This window comes from Pygocentrus nattereri, chromosome 26, assembly GCF_015220715.1.
Source record: "Pygocentrus nattereri isolate fPygNat1 chromosome 26, fPygNat1.pri, whole genome shotgun sequence".
Taxonomy (NCBI): Eukaryota; Metazoa; Chordata; class Actinopteri; order Characiformes; family Serrasalmidae; genus Pygocentrus; species Pygocentrus nattereri.
In genome coordinates, this window is record NC_051236.1 from 6,065,056 (window position 1) to 6,076,743 (window position 11,688).

The following is an 11,688-nucleotide window of genomic DNA, read 5'->3' on the forward strand; positions in this document are numbered from 1 at the left end:
TTAAATGAAATAAGCTTAATATAAACCCAGAGGAAAAACAATCACATCACCAGGTTCTCTGAGCTTCACCAACCACACGATCACATCTACACATAAACGTCACACAGACATGAGCATGGATCACTGCGTTCACTCCGTTATATAATCCTATCCTACTGTATGAGAGCGACATTCCTGAAATAGTGGAATTCTGTACAGTATCTTTCTTAAACTGCCGTTCTGTAATGGTACTGAATGCAGTCCAGGAGCGATGCTGGCCGGCCTAAAATGGTGGTGCTGTTGACGTGCCTGGACCCATGTAGAATGTAACTACTGCACCGTTTAAGCTGGAACGGAAAATTCTAATAATTCCAATAAAAGGCTAATAATAAAATTCTAAAAATTCCAATAAAAGGCTAACTCCAGCCTTCATAGCTTAGAGCTAACAAACTACTAGAATCCTCCAAGGATTCTAGCAGAATTTAACCTTGTTTCGAAGGTAGCTTTGACATTTATAGCCCAAATTGAAGGCCTGTATCTAATCGCCATGGCACTGTTTTTCATGGTATTTTATCAAAAATGCTTTCAAAAGACAGACTGGCAGATCCATGCAGGGTCAACTTCTCACATGTAGAAGTGTTACTGTTAAAAGCTGTTGACACCAGACACACATTCAGCTCCGCCTCCTCATTATTCACCACCATCACTGTAATATTCCATCATCCACATTAACACAGGAAGGTGGTCAGAGGGGCGGTGGAGTTCAAGTCAGCAGCATCTGAGATGTTTAAAACGCAGAGTTAGAAGAGAAAAACATCTCCCAGTGAAAGCCGCGTTTTACAGTAGAAATAAACAGAGCTCATTACGCTGGTAGTGAACTACGCCGCCTGACTCAGCCGCCTAAAACCAGAGAAACGGAGCTTAAACAGAAGTTAGGACCCTGTTGGGGTTCATCCTAAAGTTAGGACAGGATTTAGGAGGTTTAGTCTAGTTAGGATGTTTGTGTGATGCCGTTTTCTGATCTGGAGTTAATGCTGAGATCAGGAAGGGAGGAGCTGTTATTCTGGTATAGCTACTGTTCAGGCCGTACTGAAGTCGTCATGGTGGCTAAAGCGAAAAGATTTCAAAGTTAAGGTGTTTCTGTAATACGACCTCATGAGGCGACTTGATGGCGTTCCTAATAACTTGCTAGTGCCAAGTTTTCTAGCAGAGAAAGGCTAGTAAACCGCTGTGTTCAAATTAATTCATTCATTTCCTGCTTCTATTTCTCATTAATGTGTTTTAATGAGGTCAATAAACCTGCCAGGTGGTTATGAAATGAAAACTAGTGAAAGGACAGTTCATTTGCTTCTTCCTGCCCACCTGCTCGGATCGATCCGAAGCTTCAGAGCATTTCATGACGGCAGGTGCTTTTTTGACTCTGCTGTCTATTTTCATACAAGTCACATACATAAACTGCTACATTGGTAAGCAATGCACTCTGTGAAACACTGTCCGTCGCACAGATATACAGACCTAGATGCCGCATTGCCTGTTCTCTAACTGGTCTGACGCGTCTGCGCGTGCACCATGTTGGAGAGGCAGCAACTGGGGATGTATATCTGTGGTCTGTAGTATCAACTGCCCCCCGATTCACACCACCAGGCTGAATTTGAACCAGCTAGCCACTCTACCAGACTCACTTACTGACCAATTACAATCAGTAAACCGGGCTGTACCTGTCAAAAAAAGGGGGGGCCACCAATTTGTCCTCTAAAACTCCACAAATATATACTAACGTTTCCCATTTTTGTTCGTGTATTCTTGTGGTCATATGGTTGAGATTTTATATGCTACCCTGAGACATTACCGGCCCACTGGCCATTCTCCTAAGCCTCAAGATTAGCTACTCTTGTACTGCATGGAGGAGTATTAGTTCCCAAAAAGGTGTTTTTCCAACAGAGACCTCAATAAAGCCACATATTTGTAACTGTACTCCATACAACTTAACCACCAGCACTGCTTCTACAGACATATCTGCTGGTTGCAAGAGCTTAGTGACAAAATTTAATTAAAATGTCACCATCTGCCACGAAACGTCAACCAGTTAATGAGAACATTGATTCATAATCAAACAACATGCAGGCATTAGACACCTGTCTTCAAAAGCAGCAGGTTTAAATGAACCCTAGAAGATTGCTCTTCAAGGAAAATTGCCATCTAGCAGCTCAATTATTGGTTCAGGTGGACATTAACTCAGCAACCTTACACAGAATGGCAAAAAACAACTCCTACTTTCATAAACCACTATTAGACACATGAAAAGCATGGCATAATGTAGGAAATTGTCTGCGTGTGCTTATGATACAACACCCTCCCTTCGACAGCAGACAAAAGAACGCATCTCGGGCCAGCTTGATATCAGATAAACTCCAGCCCAGCGGCAATTTTTGTGAAATTACGTCATGGTTTTTGTCATCTTGGCCCCATGATTGCCTCCATTGGAAGAATGGCAAATAATGACAGCAATGTTCTGTGAAATGATGCCATTAGAGAGGATCTGGGCCAGGCTGTTCAAGCTTCCCTCGCCTGAGAGAGCCGGGGCCAAGGCAGCGGCCGAATTACAGCCTGAGGTTTGGCTTCACGCGACAAGCCTGTCAGGGCTTTTACTTCGTCATGATGCATGTACTGTGGGTTCAAACAGAGGTGCTGCGGACAGGATGATCAGCTTGCTACTGTCTGTAATGATGTGTGTTGAAGGCTGGCTCCCAAACTCCCGATGGCTTCATCCATCTTCACAGCAATCGCCCTCATGCGGACCGCGGACCAGTTTAACCTGCTTTTCTTGCTGTTGGTCCGCTCTAATGGCACCCTGCTCCTTTTAACCCTCATGACATCTACTTTCCTCTGTTTTTCCTTTGGTGTAGACTGAACACTGTCCTGGACTCTTCGGAAAGGCCATTCTTCAGTTGTTCCTTAATAAAAGGAATGGTTAAACGCAACTATGACAAATAAGAACCATGTCAATGCTTAAATGTCTCTCAGTGACTCTTCAGTGACTCTATTAGTATTATTATTATTATTATCATCATTTTATGAAATTGTCTGTACAAAATGTCATGAAAAATATACCACAATAAAAAAAGAAAATATGGTTTGTTGTGGAATCTATGATTCTCAAAAGATCCAGCAATGCTTGGAAAATTTCTGCAAAGTTCAAAATTAGACACCCAGATGTCTTTACAGTGGTGTTGATAGGAACCAGCCGTCGTCATGACTACAACACAGATATAGACACTTTATTTACCATCCAGAACCACCAGAGAACCTCCACGACTCTCCTGAGCTTATATGGAATCAGTTTTCTTTGGAGACTTTTTGCCGCACAGTGCCCTGCATGTCTCCCTCCACCATGAATGGATTTAAAAAGTATGTTTTGGACCCAAAACTTTCTTAAAACTATTGCAAAACAGCGTCTCCGTCATCAGGCAGTGAATTCATAACCATTTCATGTAGGAACTTTCTGTGAGGAGCTTTTAGAGGGGGACGTCTGGTTCCTATCACCACCACTGATCAATTCTGACTTGGTAAGTTTCTGGTGTTTCACACCAAACCACTCTGAACGATTTTGTTTTCAGCTTAAGCATTTAATTATGCAGAAATTTAAAAAATGAGGTCCCACTCTTGTTTTTGTTTCTCCACTCTCTGGTCTGTCCCTATCCTCCAGAAACAGTGATGACTGTCACTCAGTGGCGCTTCCCTCTGGTCCCTTCTGTTGGCTGACCTCCATGTATATCACTCTCAGCCACCATCTGCAAAGCCTGAAGCTTTCTGACAGCCCTCCACTGCTCACCGCTCAGTCCCAGCTCTCACGCCTGACTCTGTGCCAAGCACTGGTGCCAACCCCAAAGCCAGACACCAGGGCACCTCCATCCTCCTTCATGGCTTTCACCTTTTCAAAGTCAGACAAAAAGGAAAATAACTGTACTTGACCCAAATTGCTCACTGCCACACAGCGTTGAGTGCATTGTTGCCGTTTGGTGTCAACAGGGAAACCCTGGCAAATTAAAATGGGAATATCCAACAAAACTGGACTCCACGACTGTCAACAATGACTTGGCAGACATTCAATAATCCCGTGCAGGTCCTTAAAGAAGACCTAGTAAACAAAACAACACACTATCACTGAATAACTACGTCCACTCACCCAGTCTTCACACTCTCACTGAATAACCACGCCCACTCACCCAGCCTTCATACTCTCACTGAATAATCACGCCTACTCACCCAGCCTTCACACTCTCACTGAATAACCACGCCCACTCACCCAGTCTTCATACTCTCACTGAATAACCACGCCCACTCACCCAGCCTTCATACTCTCACTGAATAATCACGCCTACTCACCCAGCCTTCACACTCTCACTGAATAACCACACCCACTCACCCAGCCTTCACACTCTCACTGAATAACCACGCCCACTCACCCAGCCTTCATACTCTCACTGAATAACCACACCCACTCACCCAGCCTTCACACTCTCACTGAATAACCACGCCCACTCACCCAGTCTTCATACTCTCACTGAATAACCACGCCCACTCACCCAGCCTTCATACTCTCACTGAATAACCACGCCCACTCACCCAGTCTTCATACTCTCACCGAATAACCACGCCCACTCACCCAGCCTTCACACTCTCACACACCACGCCCACTCACCCAGCCTTCATACTCTCACTGAATAACCACACCCACTCACCCAGTCTTCATACTCTCACTGAATAACCACGCCCACTCACCCAGCCTTCACACTCTCACACCACGCCCACTCACCCAGCCTTCATACACTCCCTGAATAACCACGCCCACTCACCCAGCCTTCACACTCTCACACACCACGCCCACTCACCCAGCCTTCATACTCTCACTGAATAACCACGCCCACTCACCCAGCCTTCATACTCTCACTGAACAACCACACCCACTCACCCAGCCTTCACACTCTCACTGAATAACCACGCCCTCTCACCCAGCCTGCATACTCTCACTGAATAACCACGCCCACTCACCCAGCCTTCATACTCTCACTGAACAACCACACCCACTCACCCAGCCTTCACACTCTCACTGAATAACCACACCCACTCACCCAGCCTTCACACTCTCACTGAATAACCACACCCACTCACCCAGCCTTCATACTCTCACTGAACAACCACGCCCACTCACCCAGCCTTCACACTCTTACTGAATAACCACGCCCACTCACGCAGCCTTCATACTCTCACTGAATAACCACGCCCACTCACCCAGCCTTCACACTCTCACTGAATAACCACACCCACTCATCCAGCCTTCACACTCTCACTGAATAACCACGCCCTCTCACCCAGCCTTCATACTCTCACTGAATAACCACACCCACTCATCCAGCCTTCACACTCTCACTGAATAACCACGCCCTCTCACCCAGCCTGCACACTCACTGAATAACCACGTCCACTCACCCACTCACTCACTCATAACACTAAAATGCTGTGTGACTAATTTAGTAAGCTATTTCTCCTTGATGTTAACAGGCTCTCTGAAGGCTTATTGGACCATATTCTGTCATCACTAGAAAAAGTTAGCTAACGGGCAAACAGGTTTCAATAATATTTACAGAGCATAAATTGTTAATGATGGCGTCAACATTCAACTCAGTGTAACATCAGGATTAGATCAAGGTATGGTGCTCTGCAATAGCCTATCTTAATCTCTCCACGACTGCACAATGACCATACCCCTGCCCCGCACCTTTCACGGAGATAGCCAATGTGAGCGTTTTTCCATGAAGAGCTAAATGAGATGGTTTTTGTGATCGTTCAAACAACAAAGGAAACCAAGTTAGGCTGAAAAAGTAAAATATGTCTGATAAGGAAACAGTTGAATCATTCATTTCATGCTGTTGTGGAGATTGCATATGGTGAATAAATATATCCTGAACCAGCTGGACTCAAATGAACATCGAATACAGCCCTGGAGATTTTACAGTTCAGTCAGGAGGGGCATATCTATCCTCTCCACTCCGCTCGCGGCCTTGTACCGCAGTACAGAGCCGTCATGGCCATCAGTACTCAGTGATGAAAAAGGTCACAGTCTGTGCCAACTCATTCTGCCCGAGCCTTGATTCTGACAGTCAGCATCATCCATTATAATGTCACTAGAAATAACAGCCGTCCCACTGAGACAACATCCAGGACCCAAGTGCAGATACACATGCTTATGATACAGTTTCATCTTTATAGGGGTGTTCTAATGGACTGTGTGGGGGAGCAGGGGGTAAAATCTAATGCGGGGTGACTTGTAGGGGCATTTTGTGTCGTTATCCAGTGTAAAATGTGCTTTTGGTCACCTTCATATGTTCCCAAAGCCACATCATCTGTGAACTTTCACAGCAATTAGATGGATGCTTTTCTAGATTCACCCTGCAAAAAAAAGTTTTACCACAGAAGTAACTTTTTTTCCATGATGAGTGTTTGTGATTAGTGAGCTGGACAGAATTCACTCCTTTATTATATTAAACTCCTGGTGGAGATTAATGTGGGGGGGTGGGGGGGGGGGGGGGTTAGTTTAACATTCTCTCTTACAACTCACAGCCCTAGAGTAAACAATCACAGAACTCCATATCCCTGCTGTATAATTAAGCCTGTGGTCAAGTCCAAGACAAGTTTAAGACCAGAACTATTCGAGTCCAAAGGGGGCTGAGTGCAAGTCAGAGCCCAAATGAGAGCGAGACGGAGTCAAAACCGAGTCCAAATGAAAGCAAGGCTGAGTCAAGTCTGAGTCCAAATAAGAGCAAGACTGAGTCAAGTCCGAGTCCAAATAGGAGCGAGACTGTCAAGTCCGAGTCTAAGTGAGAGCAAGACGGAGTCAAATCCAAGTCCAAATGAAAGCAAGGCTGAGTCAGAGTTCAAATAAGAGCGAGACAGTTGAATCTGAGTCCAAATAAGAGAGAGACTGAGTCAAGTCCGAGTCCAAATAAGAGAGAGACTGAGTCAAGTCCGAGTCCAAATAAGAGAGAGACTGAGTCAAGTCCGAGTCCAAGTGAGAGCAAGACTGAGTCAAGTCCGAGTCTAAGTGAGAGCAAGGCTGAGTCAGAGTTCAAATAAGAGCGAGACAGTTGAATCTGAGTCCAAATAAGAGAGAGACTGAGTCAAGTCCGAGTCCAAATAAGAGAGAGACTGAGTCAAGTCCGAGTCCAAATAAGAGAGAGACTGAGTCAAGTCCGAGTCCAAATAAGAGAGAGACTGAGTCAAGTCCAAGTCCAAATAAGAGAGAGACTGAGTCAAGTCTGAGTCCAAATAGGAGCAAGACTGTCAAGTCCGAGTCTAAGTGAGAGCAAGACGGAGTCAAATCCAAGTCCAAATGAAAGCAAGGCTGAGTCAGAGTTCAAATAAGAGCGAGACAGTTGAATCTGAGTCCAAATAAGAGAGAGACTGAGTCAAGTCCGAGTCCAAATAAGAGAGAGACTGAGTCAAGTCCGAGTCCAAATAAGAGAGAGACTGAGTCAAGTCCGAGTCTAAGTGAGAGCAAGACTGAGTCAAGTCCGAGTCTAAGTGAGAGCAAGGCTGAGTCAGAGTTCAAATAAGAGCGAGACAGTTGAATCTGAGTCCAAATAAGAGAGAGACTGAGTCAAGTCCGAGTCCAAATAAGAGAGAGACTGAGTCAAGTCCGAGTCCAAATAAGAGAGAGACTGAGTCAAGTCCGAGTCCAAATAAGAGAGAGACTGAGTCAAGTCCAAGTCCAAATAAGAGAGAGACTGAGTCAAGTCTGAGTCCAAATAGGAGCAAGACTGTCAAGTCCGAGTCTAAGTGAGAGCAAGACGGAGTCAAATCCAAGTCCAAATGAAAGCAAGACTGAGTCAAGTCAGAGTTCAAATGAAAGTGCACCTGAATCAAGTCCGAGTCTAAATGAGTGAGAGACAGTCAAATCCGAGCCCAAAAGAGAGCAAGTCTGAATCAAGTCCGAGTTCAGATGAGAGTGAACCCGAGTCAAGACTGAAATCCAAAGTCCCCTTCAAGACCAGGCCTTAATTAGTCTTTATCTCCTCGTAGTACAAATTACTGGGAGAAAAACAAAGGAAGGCTTTTCTTTACACAAAAAACAACAACAAAATAACTCCAAGTACATAATAAAATACCCCTTTTGTACTTAAACACAAATGTAGTCTGAACTGAAAGTTTGCAGTTTTTACCCATTCTGAAAGACTGCAGCCAATAAACTCTCTGAATTAATGCAACTAATCCTCACTCCACTTGAATTCAACCACTGCCTGTATCATGAAATGGCATGGAAGTGTTTAAAAACAGAAGTTTGTCTTAATTAAGTCAATTCATTTATTTGGCAGTTTCAAGTAGTGCCGTACTGGCAGTGGGAGATTGCAGGGAGGCCCTTGGTGGCCTAGGCCCCTGCAGCAGAAACTGGCTCTTGGTACATGGAATGTAACCTCACTGAGGAAGGAGCCAGAACTTGTGCAGGAGGTTGAGAGGTACCAACTAAATATAGTTGGGCTCACCTCCACCCACAGTGTCAGCTCTGGAACCAAACTCCTGAATAGGGGCATGCCCACTTCAGGTAAGGGGAAAGGACTTGCCCCAGGTGGAGGAGTTTAAGTATCTTGGGGTCTTGTTCACGAGTGATTGGAAGAGGGATCTGTGCTACAGATGGTCCTATATAGAACTTTTTTTTGAAAAGGGTTCTCTTTAGCACCGAAAAGAGTTTTTCTATTGTTACATGTTTGACAATAACCTTTTTCAAAAAGGTTCTATAGTGTTCGCTGTTGTTGGAACAAAACCTCGTATCTCCAAAATGGTAACTTTACAGGAGAAGGAACAACTTGCTTTACTTTTAATGTAAGTCAGCGGAACCAGACATTTTTCCCAAGTAATTTTGGGCCGTTTCTTTTGGTCCATTCATCATGAAATTTACCCAATGTTGCCGGTTTCAAACTAAAACTGAAAAACGTCAAAAATGGAGATACAAGGTTTTGTTCCAACAGCAGCGATATAGAACCATCTATAGCACATTTTCCAACAGTCTGAAGCACCACTTCATGATGCAAAGCGTTCTTTTGAGGTTCTATATAGAACTATTTACTAAAGAACCCTAGAAGCACCATCTTTTTTTCCAAGAGTGCAGATTTAATGTTAATAAAATCGGTTTCAGTGTTGTTCTGTTGGTGTTTACGGTCTTCAGGCAAAATGTGTTGCCTGGTCCAAACACCATAGAACTGCATCAAATTAATAGAACAGTGTTAAATTAATTTTAGTTGTAACAGATTTTTTAAAATTTAGATTTAGAGATTTAAAATTCATCAATCTTATGGTAAACGTTTTGTCCTGGGCGCCGTGGGATCAGTAACATATAGCATTAAAATACTGAACTGGTGAAGGTGGATTTAAAGCCTGAGGAGCAGGCCAATAGAGCTTTTAAAGAGGTTTATTAAAACCAACCACAATACAACCGGTGTGCTATGATACCTAGTACCACACTGCAAGAGTCAAAGTGTGGACGGCACCAAAGAAAAGGACAAAACAAAACCGAACCACGCTGCCTACCCTGAAACAAAAGCTCCAAACTTCCCTAGCCAGTAATCAAACGTGCATGTGGTGGTGCCCTCTGACCCTGAGAGCCAAAGAGAGTACCCATCTACATGGTGCAGATATATAGGTGCGTCCCTCTTACCTGTTTGAAACCCCAGGTACAGACAACCTCTTCTAAAAGGTGTGCAGGTAAAATACCGTCATTCAAGCACTTCCCCTAACATAAAAGACAAAGTCATGCAAACTAAGTTAAAAGAAGCACAGATAAAATAAAATACCTAAACAAAGCACTGCCAACACAAGAGATTAACAACACACAATAAAACACCGCATACGTGACCAGTCCTCTCTCTCTAAAGCCACCTTCAAGGCCTCTTTTTAAAAAATAGGCTCCTCCCCCAAATGCACCAGCCAGGCCTCTGATTGGTTCGAGGTCTTCCTCACATGATTGACTAGAACACAAAAAAAAGGAAACAAAATACGTGTTTACTTGAAACAGCTACTCTCCCACAGATATACATACCCAGATGCCACAGCGCCAGTTCTCTATTTGAGGACGTCTGCGCGTCCGCCGTGTTCGAGAGGTCAAGAACTACTTGTGAACAAATTTACATGTACAGAGAGGCGATGAGTCTCAGAATTAAATCGGCCACAAATTGCATCTACATTTACAGCGTTTAGTAGACGCTGTGATCCAGAGCGACTTACAGGAAGCGCTTTGTCTGTCTAGAGAAAGTCTCTTTGTTAGTTACCAGTAGGTTGGAGAGAAAGACGGTCCTGAGCTCAGATACTGATAGAAACACAGTCACTGTAGATACAAAGAGAAAGGAACCGAGTGGAACACAAAACAGTGCAGTACACTACACTACACTACACTACACTACACTACACTACACTACACTACAATACACTACACTACAATACACTATACTACACTACACTACACTACAATACACTACACTACACTACACTACACTACACTATACTACACTACACTACACTACAATACACTACAGTACACTACACTACACTACAATACACTACAGTACACTACAATACACTACACTACACTACACTACACTACAATACACTACAGTACACTACACTACACTACAATACACTACACTACACTACACTACACTACACTACAATACACTACAGTACACTACACTACAATACACTACACTACACTACACTACAATACAATACACTACACTACACTACAATACACTACAATACAGTACAATACACTACAATACAATACACTACAATACACTACACTACACTATAATGCACTACACTACAGTACAATACACTACAATACACTACACTACACTACAATACAATACACTACAATACACTACACTACACTACAATACACTACACTACACTACACTACACTACAATACACTACAATACACTACACTACAATACAATACACTACAATACACTACAATACACTACACTACAATACACTACAATACACTACACTACACTACACTACACTACACTACAAAACACTACAATACACTACAATACGCTACACTACCATACACTACAATACACTACACTACACTACAATACACTACAATACAATACACTACACTACAATACACTACACTACACTACACTAAACTACAATACAATACACTACAATACACTACACTACAATACACTACAATACACTACACTATACTACACTACACTACAATACACTACACTATACTACACTACACTACAATACACTACACTACACTACAATACACTACAATACACTACAATCCAATACACTACACTACAATAGACTACAATACACTACACTACACTACAATACACTACACTACACTACAATACAATACACTACAATACAGTACAATACACTACGATACAATACACTACAATACACTACAATACAGTACACTACAATACACTACACTACACTACAGTACACTACAATACAGTACAGTACACTACAATACAATACACTACAATACACTATAATGCACTACACTACACTACAATACACTACAATACACTACAATGCACTACACTACACTACACTAAAATACACTACACTACAGTACAGTACAATACACTACAATACACTACAATACAATACACTACACTACAATACACTACAAT

At 43.0% G+C, this 11,688-nt stretch overlaps 1 long non-coding RNA gene across 2 annotated transcripts; it reads right to left on the minus strand.

The window, feature by feature from the left end:
- Positions 1–2,637: 2,637 nt before the first annotated feature.
- On the minus strand, positions 2,638–9,889 carry LOC108439723. Of its 2 annotated transcripts, none has more exons than XR_001858780.2 (3): positions 9,865–9,889; positions 9,689–9,763; positions 2,638–2,933 (listed from the first exon to the last, which is right to left on the minus strand). It is a non-coding gene; the product is annotated as an uncharacterized LOC108439723 (long non-coding RNA). The 2 variants fall into 2 exon arrangements; XR_001858781.2 differs by lacking the exon at positions 2,638–2,933 and adding an exon at positions 3,661–3,910.
- Positions 9,890–11,688: the final 1,799 nt, after the last annotated feature.